Below are 16143 nucleotides of genomic sequence, written 5' to 3' on the forward strand. Positions count from 1 at the left end.
CATTAAATTTAAACCCTATGCTTTTCTGTGCTGACTAGGGCTGTGCTCCTCACAGGACAGACAGGCTCTGGGTGTGGGTTGCGGGGAAGTCTTGCACAGTTGCAAGATTTGGAGTGCAGAGAACTTTTCCATATTCTGTACACTGCAAGGAAGGCCTTATGTGGCAAGTCATCTCTGTACCTGGAGACCTAAATGCAGGAAGGCATCCAAGGAAAAAAAGCCTTGGCTGAAGATTTTAGCCATTAGCTTTTAAGTAGCTACTGAATAAGCTGTTTGATGGGGGTTTTTAATAATCGTGAAAAGGTTTTCAAGCATTTTGAAACCACTAACAAACGCACTTGCTGGATTTCCATATGGCTTCCATTTTTCACTGACAATGCAACCTAAGTTGGCAAAGGTTTACATACTGGGTAGCTTTTTTTGCATTTAGAGCATTTATCAGTTGGTTTGAGTTTCAGTATGATTAGCTGGTATCTGAACAAATCCCTTAGGCAATCTTACAACCAGGTTAAATTATGACTAAAAAAATATTTATAGGATAACAGAAAAGGACAATCTTTTAGACAGAGCGGTAATCTCCATCAGAAGTATAAATGGAGGAGCCATGCTGACAGTGAAGATGAAGTCCAGATATAGTCCAAGACCATTTTTCTGACCAATTTTAACCTAAGCCTGCCAGCAGATAGGATCTCTGTTTCCTCTGGTTTCTTCAAAATGTTCTTAAAGTACTTGCTTGTGGTTCAGTTATTTTAAACAACATTTTTGAACATCAACATGTATCAATCATAGAATTTCAAGCTCCTGAATAAATACGTCCCAGGTTCTGTGCAAATATATGCAGAAATGCCCTATTTACCAAGCATACACACCCCATATACACCCATGGGAAGGACATCACAGTGTGAGTGTGATTTGGCAGTTCCATCAGGAGCTGTTTTATAAGAGAAACCTTTCCCTAGCACAGATTCATGTGCAGCCTCCATGGATATCACCTGCTTCTTTAAGGTATCAGAAATATCATCCAAGCCATTTAACTCCAATGCCATTGGCCTACCTTAGAGGTTAAAGGACACAGCATAGGCCATAGCAGGCCACAGCCTTTCTGCTGCCCGTACAGCAGGTCAGGGTCAGGGAGGAGGATGGAGGTCAGTCAATGAGGGAGCTACAGGAGATGGTGACCACAAAGTGGGCAGAAGAGGGACAAAGGACTATTTCTCTGCAGTGTGTCAGACCCAAGAAGTCTGATTTCTTCTTTACATAAATTCCAAGTCATAACATCATGCCATTCTGGGTACTTGGTTACAAGAAAAGCTATGGTTTAGTTACACCATTTTCTTATAGAAATAGTTTACAGAAAGGATTAGTAACGATTTTTAGACCAATTTCTGCTTCATCCCCTCTGACCTGCACTGGCAAATGCCTCTGGCACTCTCAGAGAGTTTCGCAAGTGCAGCATTAAAGCTTATATACCTCCTGTCACTAGTTGTTGCAGCTCTGTGGGCTGACTCTTTTGCAAATGGAAAGAGGCCAGATTCTGTTTACCTGTCCAGTGCTGTAATAACACAAATTCAAAATGGCTTTAGCCTTGAGGATGGCCACAGGAGGCACATTGGAGATCTCAGTTTTATTGCTTTCCCATGAGAAAATATTAACCCCATCTTTCCTGAAGAATATTACATAAATAATAGCGCATTGAGAAGTTGTTTTGTGTTTGTTGGTTTTTTTTTTAAAGTGGCAAGGACTGCAGATAGTAATGAAACCAGAGAACTTAGCTTAAACTAGGGAAGACGAGAAAATGGTAACGGAGAGAAGGGAAACAGACGGAAAGAGAACAGAAGAGTTTGGGGAATGCAGCTACTGATATGCCATCATGGAACAAGAGTTTCATCTGTCTTCTAGAATAGATGAAGGCAACAGAAACAGCAGGGAGCATGGAGATGAAAGGGGCAGACTTGGCAGGCAGATGTCTGTACGTGGAGGTATGGAACTGGCTGAGAAAAGCTGAGCCTGGACTCCCCTGGGCTCAGAGTCGTTGATCTCTGCTCTCACTTGCATGCTGCTCTTGTTCTGTGGCAAGGCTGAAGGTATAAAGGGTTAAGGCAGAGGCTGCATCATTTTAGAGCCTCTGCATATAAAAGGGCTCCTGTGGCCTGTAAGCAGCCTTTCCTGGAAATTAAAAGCAAGCTAAGCTTCATGTCAGAAGACTGTAAAGAAGCTGAAATATTTTTGGGTGGTAAATCACTGGAACAGGTCGCCCAGGGAAGCTGTGGAAGCCTCAGCCCTTGAAGCGTTCAAGACCAGGTTGGATGGGGCCCTAAGCAAACTTCTCTAGTAGGAAGTGTTCCTGCCTATGCAGGGGTGTTGGTACTAGATGATCTTCTAGGTCCCTTCCAACTCAAACCATTCTATGATTCTATGATTTTGAAAATAGCAGAATGAAATATTTCAATTATTCTCCAGAAAATAATTCCCTTCTTTTATCAGGAATTATATTAAATTATAATTACTTATATTAAAAAATATTTTTTTTGAGAGCAAACTCTTTGCTTAATGTTGTCCAGCTTCATCTGGTACCAGTTGCTGCAGTGCTCAAGAAATGAGATGTCAGTATATACCAACAAATACTGAACAGAGAAGTTTCATTAGATGGGACTCAAAGATTTTAGTACAGGTCTCATATTTGTAGGAATAAAAATCCCTTTCACCTTAAACTGTTACCGTGCAGAAAAAAAAGAAAGCTAGAAGACACTCTCTCTTACTTTCTGTACTGGACTTCTGAGAAGAGCCTGAGAAAACAAACACAGTGCCACCAAAGAGAGGGTTAAAACTTCCCCTGATGACAGAAGTTTATTCATGTGCCCAGAGAGGAGAACAACACGAGAGAAAAGGAAGATAACCTAACAGTGAATGAAGAGCCTTATTAGCAGACCCTAAGAGACATTTTCCAAACCTGGAAAGATAAGAAAGCAGGAGCTGTGTACACGTGAAGCATCCAGTGGCTACCGTGTGTCTGAACATCTTTCCTGGAACACGAGTTTCTACCACGGGATTAAACCTGGCACAGGGTTCAGAAGCACCCCTGGTGTTTCCTCAGAGTAACACTGTTCATGACACTTGTTGCAAATCTACCAAAGAGACCAGAGAGTGTGTTCAGATTTAACAGCTGACCTGCAGAGACAGGTAAGAAGACCAATGAGAACACAGCCAACAAAAATCTGTACCTCAAAATCTGAAGATACCTAATTGATACCAGTAGCAGAACAGTGACACACACCAAAGAAGTCACATCTGGTAGACATAGTTGGTTTTGGGTATTGGAAAATTTGTTCTATGCAACAATAGTTTAATAAAAGAATATGTATACACATTACCTCCTAACCACCTGTTATTAATATGTATTTATAGTGAAGTACCAATATAAGTTTGAATTTTATATTCTTCTGGCTAAAACTCTGATGTGACATTACAATCACAAAGAATTTAACAAAGCTGTAACTTCAAAACTACTTTTTAGACATTCTCTTCATGGTACAAATTGCAAAGGTTGCTGGATAAAAAAATAAAGATAGTTTAGTAAGATACAGGAAATAAATAATAGATTCTCAGCATAGAAGATGACTGCTTTTTCTCTCTCAAACATGCTGGCCAAATGTAGAAAAGTAAACCTTAAGGAGACTGGCTCATAATTAATTTGGCTGTCAAGACAGGGTATTGAATGATGAAATAAAATCTTCACCTCCGTAATAAAATGCAGGAGGGATATTTACTTTGCATGTATATATTACACATTTTACTGTTCTACTTCAACATTTCTTTTCCTCAGACCACTTCCAAGAAGGTTTCCATAGAAACCTAAGAAATAAAGTGAAGAGGAACAAAATTTTTCTCAGTTTACATTGATTTCAAATACCACCACACTTACACCAACAATGTGCCTTTTGCACCAATTATTATCAGCTGAAAATACAAATGTTAAAGTTGATTAAAATTGAAGTTTAGATTTGCCACAGTTATCAAAAACACTGTTTGTAGTTCAGACTGTCACCTACCCAAGTTGTGGCATTGTAGAATACCAAAGATCACCAATTTTTAAAGCAACTGTAATGAGGTCCATCAAGATGAAAATTGCTTTGGAACAGCTGTGGTCCTCTGTTCTCTCTCTCTTCTCTGGTTTAAGGTACTACAGACAATATATTAAGTATTTAAAGAGGCTTCAGTTACGAATCTCTTTAACTTCTTAAACTGTCTTACATTGGTGATTAACATAATGATTCCTCCAGAGAGCCTGACCTCTGTTCTTATGAGGGATGTGATTTGGGGACTTGCTGAGGATGATGCAAAGTCCCTGACAGCACTGGGCCACAGGATTTTTGCAACTTTTATGTCTTGATTTCTTTCCTTGGGTTTTTATTTATTGTGCATTGTGTTGTGTTTTTTTTTTCCCCTCTCACATTTTAAAATCTTTTCACCAAAGCCAGAAAACAATGGAAAGTAAGTCAAAACATTTTAAATAATTCCCAAAGGCTTCAGAGATGCTGCCTCTTTCCTGCATGCAATTACTTATTACTGTTGTTCACTTCTGACTCATTTAGACATGCTTGAAATCATTTTGGGAGAACCAGTCCAACAACAAATGAAGATTGCATTCTGAGAAGAAGCCTCATGCTGAGATGCCTGAAAGATTATACATCTGAGCTTACAGGAACAGGTAAGTAATTTCACTCAGAGACCCCATTCTCCTTCATCAAGGAAGCTGCAAATGAGCAAACACTTTTAGGACTCCAATTTCAATACAATTTCTTCCTGCTTTCAGAGAGCTAAAACTTGATGACCTCTCATTCTATTTATCCTAAGTGCTGGTTGTTGGAAATCAAAGCTGACTCAATGGCATGGATCTGGGTTTTGCTTTTGCTATTCACAAAAACAGAATATTAATAAACCTTTCGCAATACTAGGTTAAAAGAAGAAAATACTTCAGTTTTGTTGCCTAGAATTCATTATTTTCTCTGCCTTGTCAGTTCTGGATGAGAGAGTAGAATTCCTAAACATATAGCTGCGCACACTTTTACAGACGAGACGTGAAGATGAAATGATATCTTCCCTTTTGATTCAGGGTGATCAGTAAAGATGACCTGTAAATTGATGTTTTGCTCTTAATTTATTTATTTTTTTTTATCATAGTCACTTTAGGGATGAAAAAAATTTCTCTTCTGCTTTAATCAAAAGCTTTTTATTTTCAGGACATCCTGAGAATGACAGAACCCTTCCTGAAAAGCAAACATAGGGAACTAAAGCTTCTCCCCTTTCTGTACTTGCAAACACCAAGATACAGGCAACAATACAGAAAAAAATAGCAGCATGATAAGTCACAGCACTACTTCTTGGGGACTTTCAAGCTTGATTTTCAAATTATAACCTCATTCTAAGATCATATACTGCACCGCTTTCACAGTGGAGTAGTTTCAGATTTCCTTCTATTCTAGACCTTTATTTTTAGGTCAGGTCTGCTAATGAGCTCAAAGGAAGTGAAAAAAAATCCCCTTGAAGAAATGATGTAACAAGTATGAGCTCTGAATTTGTTTCCAAAAATGGTTAACAGTGTTGGCACTTGAGTGACAGCCAGAATAGGCCAAATTTCTGCTCCTGCCATTTTAAAAAAAGAAACATATTGGCCTATCTTTCCTCATTCTCCAATAGTGAAATGTAAAAATAGAACTATGCGCTCTGAAGGGCTTCAAGGGCTCCTTTCATTAATGTGAAAAATCCATCATTTATAGCTCTGCAGCATGAATAGGTTTGGAAGACATTTAATCACTAGTGAAAATGCTACAACCCCAGCCCCACTCCTAGAGAGGTATATATAGCTCACAGCTATTCATCTGTGCTTGTTGGGAACCGCTCCACTGTTCCATACATTCTCCATAGTGAATGAGAGCAAAGGGATGTGTAGTGAGAACTGCTAGTTCAAATACAACTCACACTGAAAACACAGAGAGAGTCATCTTGATGGGCAGGTAAATGGTATTGGTTGCCTTCTAAATAAAATATATTTTGCCTAAGTGCCTCTCAGTGAGGATCAAATCACCCTTTTGATCTCTGTCACACTTCTTGGCATGATATGTGGCAAACGGGAAAGCAGCTATAAGAAAATCTGTCTTGATATTAAAAACAGGAAGGCTTGTCTCCCAGGGACTAATCTGTATTAAACTTCAGACTCTTCCACAACCAGATTTGAAGGCTCTGTGTAGTTTTCTGCTTTCCAGGTACGTGGCTGAGGAAGATAGAAAAGGTTTTGCTATGAAAATTGTCTGATTTGAAATGTTCCATATGCTACCAGAGGGAGCATAATCATATTAATCTACCTTTTTTTGCCTGGATACACACGTATAGGGATCTTCTGTATGTCTCTTGACAGTGCAATGTAAAGGTGGATCTAGATGTTACTGAGATTTATGGGATTCTCCTGATTTTCAGCAGTGTTTTTCAGCTCAAAGTCCCTACAGGCTCTGAAAACTTGCTTCCTTTCGACAACATTTTTATTAAAATTAAATTTCTGTTTGAAAGACCTGTGTCACTGAAATGCTGGGTACTGATTTAGGAAATGATACTGGTGATTTTGAAAAATACTGAAAGAAAGCACAGTAGTTACTCCAAGTATTTAAGGAGCAGCATCTTCCATAATTTGACAAGACTTCAACTGATTGCACAAAGTAAAAGAATGCAGCATAGAGAATGGGGAAAAAAAACAACAAACCACAACAAACAAATCTACCCTAAAATGTGTGGCAGGATTGCAAAGGATATTCTGGTCCATGAAAATCCAAACTCACAATACCACATGCTGTTTTAAAAACAGTCTATTTTTTTGTGCTTTCCATTTTGACAACATCAAGCAAGGTCCATTGTAATGTGTCATTCAGACCTCCTCCATATTTGGCAAGATATAAATCCACCTTTGTACCCCCTAGCACTAAATCAGAAACACTGTCAGCACATGAGAAACAGCAGATACTGAACAACTTCTTACTGCCTTTTAAAATTAGCTGAAAAAATTATCTAGCTACTGTTGTACTGGCAGGCTCTGTGTTGGATCTGATGTTGTGGCACTCCTGTGGGTAAGGTACCACCTGTCTTTCAGCAGGCAGCATGAAAGCAGAAAGCCCACATGGGCTCAGCACTGTGTGAAAGGGATTAATTTGGTAGAAAAATGCCTATATATGATTTCTGTCTAGTTTGCTCTGTTGCTTGTATTAATAATTGCCAGCTTTTTTTCCAATGCAGAAAACGGGCATAGGTACTGGCTGATGGATTTCCTGTCCATCTTACCATGTTTATGTGGGGAACTTGAGGAGGAAAGGTGCCCTTTGCTGGCAGCTCCATGCTCACAAGGTAGAACAACACAACCACCTCAGCTGGGTCTTTACACATCTGCTTAAAGAAGCACAAATACATCATCTGCAATATACATAATTCAGACTGTTTGCAGCTGAGTTTTCCCTGCCTTCATCAGGGTAGGAAGACAGCATGTTCTACAGGGTATATTAGAAGTCTGAAAAATCTAGAGGTAAGCATAATAAAGAAAAAATTTCACTGAATCTGACAGTCATTCTTTCCTTTGCTGTCGCCAAGATATGTCAAGGACACTCAGGAAAAAAAGCTGAACTAACAAAAAGGTGTCAATTTAAAGCAAATTATGTAGATCAGCTCTACTAAATGGATAGACTTTCACTCAAAAATAAAGGTGCCATAACTTGGTTTCATTAATTGGTTTCAAAGTGAATTAAACTAAAGCAGGTCGAGGCCATTTAGGTTCTGGCTGCATGTAAAATGACTTAATACAGTTTCTCTAGTATATTTTAAATCCAAATTCATTAGGGTTAATTTTACCAAACATCCCTGAGTAGACAAGATATAAACGAGCTTTAAATATCTGCCCTGGGACTGTTGGATTTGTGCATTCTATTCTTTCTCATCTTCTTTCTTTTACTTATCTACCATTGCTATTTGCATTTCAAGATAAGTTTCCCACAGGGTACTGTGAGGGGTTTTTTTCCTTTAAAAAGAACCATCTGGATAAAACCAACAATATTGCCAACACTAGCATTAAAATTGTGAGTCAAGCCTTAAAAAAATAATGAGATTTACTTAAAAGTGTGAATTTTTCCCACACAAATAATGTATTTACATTTTTTAGTGTGTCTCTGCTATTTTAAATGTACTCCAGCCACATTTTTAAACTGCAATAGAGGAAAAGCTGGCTTGCCTACATAAACACTGCCCTGCAAAAAACGCTTTTAATAAAACCACCAAATATCAGGAGAGATACAAAGTCCTGAGAATTTAAATTGTAAATGTCAGGAGTTGTGTCAATACTATAATTGTTTGTGCTACGGATCAATTAAAACTCTTCAGGAAGAGTTGGACAAGACAGAACCTGACACTTGTTTAGTTCAGATCCCAGTACAGAAATGGCCCATTTTCTCCTTGTTGTTTGGATAAAGCTGAAGTCCTGCTTGCTAGAAAAGCATGTAAATGAAATGTAATGTTTGAAATTTTAACTGAATTCTGATCAAATAACTTTGACTTACTACTTGTACATATCCAACTTGCCTGTATGTCTGGTATCTAGATTTTCTCCAAAATACCTATAATAAAGAGGTTTTGATCAAGTTTTGACTCAGAAGATTTATTTCTCAAAACCAGTTCAGAAATGCATGCTTCTCTTTTAAGTTGCAGGTGTTATTAGTGATGGTGAACTTATCTTTAGTTAGTAATAAAAGCTTCACAGTAGCAAGTGTTCTCCAGTTGTGTCAAGAAGGCTAAAGATTCCCTAAAGAGACTTGTAAAGAAAAAGTAACAACTGCTGCTTAAAGCTGTGAGATATTAATCAAAAGAAAACTTTAAAACAAGCTAATGCTTGTTTTAAAGAGAAAACGTTTCTAACTTGTAATCTGCTTCATTCAACAGATGCTAGTTCATTCTCTGCATTCACAGATTATGCAGCTAAAGCTTCTGTGAACAGACATGTCAGTTCACAGGAACTCAGAGTTACACAACACTTGTAGGGCTTGGATAAAAAAGAGATTCTAGGGATCAGGAAGAAAACTGTGATGTTTGGTCCAAAGTGCCTGGAAGTGAGGCAGCTCCAATAAGTTTACTCATAAAAATGGAGAGGATTGATCCAAACATTCATGGAAACCTTCCTTCAGGGCTTTCTTCCAGCCCTCCAGCACAGGGGTGGAAGGATGCAGACAAGAGCTCTGCTACATTTGCACTTCTTGCAAGTATGACAGCATTGAACCTCAAAACCCACTCATCAGTACAGATGGGTTGGAGAGTCAAAGGGATTTTTTTTCTCTAGCCCCGCTCAAAAGAGTTATTTTTTCCTAATTTGTACTTGCTGAATGTATCAGCAGCCCTTCAGTGCTCAGTACTGCATGGGAGCTTTATACTACATACAATACAATCTATGGAAGAATAATTGCTGACCTGCCTGCTGGGATGCTTGACAAAGGACATGTCTACTTCTATTTTTTTTTATTATTTTTTTTTCTTCAGGCACAAATATACCATAAACAAAGAGGATTTATTATAAAGAAGCTCCCTGGAAAAATGGAAATTACATGAGGAGTAAGAGTGATTGCTCTGGCCAGGTCATGTCCCACCAAGATGTAATTTGTTTCCTTTTACACCACTCACACCTTTTTCCTACACCAATCCTCCAATATTTTACTGACTTTTCGTAACAACTCCCAGTGCACAAGGCTTTGTGAACTACTCAACTGTTCCTCACAAGGTGTGTACAAAATTCAGTAAAAATGTTTGTGTGCTGTATTTAAAGATATTATCACAGCTGAGGGTTATAAATATTTTTTACTGTAAATTAAGTGAGAATTTAAAGCCAGAGCAAGTATGCTTTAGACACAGTAACATCTCTGGTGCTTCCCTCAGATCATATTTACAGGAAGGCTTTGATTTCGATATGAACATTTCTAATACATTACATGAGGGCAAATGAAGGGAAAGTGTGTCAAATATGATTATAACTGCAAAACAACAACTGCACTGAGCAGGTTCCCCTATCTACAAGATTGCTTCATGACTGTTATAGGTTGGTGTGACAGGGCACCATTTGTCCTTCAGGCCAGCAATCCTACAATGCACTTTATTTCTATAATCCAAAAAGTTCAGTCTCTAGGTAAGCAGTGGAGAGTTTTACAAAAATCCTGAGGTGTCTTCAAACCCATGGTTCCCATGACCTCCATGACAAAAACACAGTGCAAGCCTCATGCTAAATCAGTACTTAGGGCATTTCAAAGACAGACCAGTGCTGGGCTCCAGCAGATAGCCACCCACGCTTCTCTTTCAGTTATCCCTGGGACACATCCCCTGAGTCCACAGATTCTACTGAGAATATCCATATGAAAATATAGCCATCTGGGAAAGCATTAAAAAACCCAATCAAAAGAGCCAGCAGCTATAATGGCCGTGTACACAGAGGACTATATTTTCCTAAAAGCTCAAAAGACAGAGTAACTATGACCTGACCAAAGCACCATATACTGCCTCTGTAGCTTTTCCCTCTACTTTGGAATGTGCAGTTGAGATGTTTCCAGTTCTAAAACTCCATGTGGTATCACAGTGCACACTTCAGCAATTGCTGTGTTCTGCTTCAGCAGGGAATGAACTCATCCCAGATAGTATACAAGGATATGCTTATTTATAATGTGACTCATGTTCTGGAACCATGTAAATATGATTTTAATATTTTTTTATGGGCCATATATTGATGTGGTATATCAAACAATTGTGGAGCAAGTTCTGCACTCTCTCTTATGTGGGTTGTAGAAGTAGTACCAGGTTGAGGGCTCTACAACTGACCCATATTGTACCTCTAAGTCCTGCTCTGTGGGAAGGAGCAACATGAGGAAGCAGCAGCTCTCAGTAGCCTTGCTTCATGCTACTTACTGAAAGCCAGAGCTGAGAAGTTCAAGCTTTAGATCATACCCTACTTAGAACTCAGCCCCAAACTGGTCTCATCTCTTAGGATCCTCAAAGAGGAAATGTAAATTCTATTCAACGCAATTAAAGTGAATCTAGTCTAGTGTTTAAGATCAAACATTCAGGAATAGGTATGAACATGTTTGAGGGAACTGAAGGTGAATTATTCTCCAGAGCTAATTGAAGAGCTTCCTCTAAAGTAAAGGAAACTTGTTTTGATACTTTATTTTGTTAATGAGATGCAACATAAAATGACTTCCTAGTTATTATGCAGAAATATGTCATGCATATTCAAGAACCATCTCTGAGGAACTGAAACAATTTAGACAAGATGAGTTACTGAATACATGAAAGGAATTGACTTCACTAATGATTAGGTAGGTTCACCTGTTAAAAATAATGAGTGAACAAAAAAGAAAAAAGTACATTTACATTAACTGTAGCCACTAAAAGTTATGGAGAGCCTGCAGAATGAATGGCAATTTAGTTTTATTTCAACTGTTTGCTTTTAATTTGTCTTAAATAAACAAGAGTCAATTTATGTTCTTTGCATATGTGGAAACACAGCATCAGGCTTCTTGGAGTTGTCTTATGGCTAAAGTATTGTCAATTATTCTTTAAGGTAGTGCAAAAGTGCTTTAACTGTCGAAGGGTTTTGACTCCAAAAGGGTGCATATTCACTCAATATATTTAAGCCAAAGAGCAGAAAAAAAATACTATCCAAATGGCATCTGCTTAACACAACCATGAAGTACCTTCTTACCAGTACCAAAGATTTAACTCAAACTAGATCTACCCAGTACTATACTAGGGTACACTGTAGAACAAACTTCCAAACTAAAATGAGTAATTTCTCAACAGAGTTACAAGTAATTGTAAACCAGGGATGCCTGTTAACAGTATCTTCATGACTCAATGTTTTCAGCATCCTCCATGAGGAAAATATAAGTTAAAGTACCCAGGAAAACTTCCAGAATCAGCATTTTGATCCCTTATCATTTTCCGTGAAGTATCAAAATCTTTGTTGAGCCAAAAGAATTTATGATACATAAAACAAATAATGGAAGTAACAACCAGACCTTGGAAAGGCTGGAACCATTGTTCTGTAGGAGCAGTGCTCTGCTGGATCCAAACAGGTTAGGGGATCCCACACTTAACTTAGGAACAGGTTGTATTTATTCCCTTCTTTTTACTCCAAATGCCACTACAAGTGGCACTGTAGGATCAGCACTTGACATTATTTCCTCTCACTAGCTTCAGGGAACCCTTTGGACAAAAGGCATAATTGCTTAACCTCTTCACTCACAGTTCAACAAAAAAATGCACAGCACCCTCACCACCAAGAAGGTGCAGCTAAGCAGAGAGGACACCTGTACCTTGTCTGTGCTGCTGCACCCTGGGCCAGGCTGAGCCTGCTGGTGCCAGAGGCAGCCATCCATCCCCCAGCACAGCTGATTGCAGTAAATCCCACACAACTGGAACTGGCTGAGGACGCGTCTATCCACATTGTACCCCCAAAGCGGTGGGCAGAAGGAATGACGGTCTCTCAGATGCTCAAAGACTGTACAACATGGGGTTTTTAACTTCTGCTGCTGACAGATTTTGACCTTCAGAGCAAGACTTCAAGCACAGGGGTCAGGAAGTCTGATTCATCAGTTTTTAAGTTCTATATTAAATCTGATGCACACAGGATATCTAATTCCTTGCTATTTACAGAATTAATATCTGGTTTATTATCTTTTAATATAATATTTAGGAAATTGAGTGTCTGTATATTTTTATATCTCAAGGCTGTGACTAACTCAAGGCTCTGTTATCCACTCTCTCCTTGACACCCCGTGTCTTGGAGTCACTGGGACTGTAAATGGGCACAGATTTACTCCTACACAGAACCACCTGTAGTATCAGGGCCTTAGATTCTAAACATCACACAAAAAACCCAAAACCAACAAGAAAAAGAAAAGCAAGAAAAGCCCTCATGAGAGATTTTTTTTTTTTTTTAATTTGGCATACTCAGAACACTTAATATGTACTTACAGTGAGGAGGCAGAAGGGAGAGGGTAGCAGTGCTTGATCAGGACAGGGAGAAACAGGGAGGCTGGAGTGAAAGACATTTTAAGCAGAATTTAGAAAGGACATTTAGAAGCATGTAGCCCCCAGGTAAAGAAAGGCAAAGTGCCTTCACTCCAGCTTTCCTAATCAAGTTAGACAGATTTGCTGGGTATATAGTATTTCTTGCTTGGAAAAACTGAAAATTGCCCAGTTTTCAATGGCAATAAAATACTACTGTGCTGACTAAGGCAGTTTAAACATAGAAGTCACCACAGTAGCCTCAAGCTCCCAAAAAAGTAGAGAAATTCATTTAGATGCCAGTTTGCTTTTGTAAGGAAAGCTTGAAAAAACCTCTATATTTTATAATTAACTTACTAAGCCAACACTCCATCTCTAAACTGGCACTTCACCTTGCTTGGGTGTCATGTGAATTGCAATATCTGGAGCTGATAGAGCTAAAAGGACACACAGAATGACAGAAGCAGCCATTTGAGAAAGTAGAGCAATGTATGGGGCACCCAAAACTTCTCTGGGCAACCCAGGCACACTGGGTGATTTTATGTTTCATAAGTATAATATAGGCTTCTACTGCTTGTTATTCTGATGAATGCAAACAGCAAAATGAAAATATATGAGAATCCTATTCAGTTGTGAAATATGGAGCACTGAAAGGTGCACAAAGTCAATTTCCAGTGGAAAGTCTATGACAGGAACTCTTGGGCTAGGATGGTGCAAGCCAGAACAAGTCTGACACCAATATAGCTGCTTTAGCAGACACACTTGGTCTTAATATCTCGGACACCTTTATGTGGCAGTGTTCCAAGCCTGAAATGTGTCACACTGAACTGCAGTGTTAAGCTTTTTTACCTGAAATTCACAGTAAATTCACTCTGATCTTTGTTTTAAAATAGAGCATTGTCCTTCTTAATATGTAGCATATTTGTGGTATATCAGAGGCTACATTAATTTACTATTAACATGCAAACTAAAATTCTACCCTCTACCTTGTCAACTCAAATGATGTGTTAATAATTCAGGTGGATTATTTCATGCTCGACACTAGGGATACAGAACAGAGACCAACTCATTCATTTCAGCTGCATTACCATCATACCACACACACAAAAAAAATGGGAATGTGTAATTTGGTCAATAAAGCAAATGCATCTGATTAATAGCCACAATGAGCTGACCTATTGACTAAAACTGTGCCATTATCTCCCTACAGTCAATTTGTTGGTTTTTTTTCCCCTTTTATTTCTCTGTTGTCTTTTACACTGAAAATATCTTTTGCTGACAGAAAGCTCTTTTTTTTTTTTCTTTTTTTTTTTATGAGGAGCTTTTGTAACCACAAAGAACAACAACTGAAGAAAAAACATGAGAATTTTAAAATATTAAACTTGTATGTCTATGTCTTTTGAAAGGTAGCTGGTTGTGCATCCTAAAGATTAAATGCTTTAATTGAAAATTTTCTGAGGTTTATAAACAGCTTATTAATCCAATCCACATATTTCTTATTACCAGCATTTATTAATATAAGATACAGTAGAATATAACAAGTATATATAGAACCCTGCAGAAGCAGCTGAGTTACTGAACAACAGTGGCTTGGCTGAATTTTTCACAACTCAAAAATGAGATACACAAGTTGAGAGAATGAAAGATTTTCCCTCCTCCAGATGGTAAAATGCAATGGCAGTAACTGATTTTACTCACAGATTCCTGACAATATTATTTGCCTACGAAGGGCTCAGTAGCTACTGGTACTTGAAGCTGAAAGAATATGGTGGCTGTTTTCAGTCATATTATGGTCCAGTTCCCAATATTCACAGTGAACTTTCAGCAGCATAGTTTAAATTATTATCTCCTGTTCTGTACTTTACTGAGTACTTTCAACTTAAGTGCACTTCAAACTGCATTTCCCAAGACACCATTTATCTTCCACAAGCCACCGATTGAGCCACCAGTTTATAGACACGTACTATCCTGCAGGATACAGTATCATATTTTCTATTCACTCATGTGTAAGATGTAAACAAAGTTCCTTAACCTCAATTTTTATAAACTAGCTTCAGTATTCTTGCCAGAAAATGCCACAAAAGTTCAACCCAGTCCATTTAATACTATTATCACTTTAAAGTGAACATCGTTCAATGCATTTTTGCCTACATTCCCATCTTTCCCAACCGGCTTCTAGGAAAACCACTTTCAGTAAATTGTAATGACACCAGAATATCTATTTTTCGTCTTCACCCAAGTAATCCTGGTCATCCCACAAAGTATGTGAGACAACCACCATAGAAGCATTCTTCGTATTTTCCTTTCTTCTTTCCGTGTTTCCTTTAACTGGTTACTGCATCCCATAAAACTTGAAACCTTTGTGTACTCCTCTAATATTAGTAATAGGCTGTCCTTAAATTGTCTGCTTCTCCTGTATTGGCTCTGAAAACAGCCAGAGAACTCTAAGAACTTTAATCAATGCAAGTGCTTGTGTCCCTTGGGTTTCAGATCACTTCGCCAACCATGAAATACTGAAGAGCATGCTCTGATGATATCCTTCAGAAATTATTAGATATGGCTCCTAACAATGCCCCTTTTAACAAACTGCTGTAAAGGATTAAGTAACCACAATCAACCTATGATACTCTCCCCTACTGTATTTCTTACCAGACAAAAGAGGAGGAGATTAAAGTTCTCGTACTACCTCAGCACCTCAAGATCCTTTGTACTTCAGAAAGAACAGATCTAAAATAGATTCACTGTCGGGTCTTTGTGGAAGACTTGACCCAGCTCAAATTCAAATAATTTTATCTTTAAAATAGTTTCAAGTATTCCCAAAGAAGTAATGCTCAGACATACACAGGTAACACAAATGCAAGTAGCTTTCTACCCTTCACAGAAAAATTTCTCTTGAGTTTTACAGATGTTAGAGCAAAGAAAAAAAAAAAGTTAAGTACATCATGTACTTGAAACAATCACATCCTTTTTCTTTATTATATTTAGCACGAGAAAAAAATCTAATGACACCAGAGACATCTCTTAAATTAAATACCATGTACAGCCCCTTCATTTGGTTGATAAACTAATGGC

The sequence above is a fragment of the Apus apus genome, chromosome 8 (assembly GCF_020740795.1).
Source record: "Apus apus isolate bApuApu2 chromosome 8, bApuApu2.pri.cur, whole genome shotgun sequence".
Taxonomy (NCBI): domain Eukaryota; kingdom Metazoa; phylum Chordata; class Aves; order Apodiformes; family Apodidae; genus Apus; species Apus apus.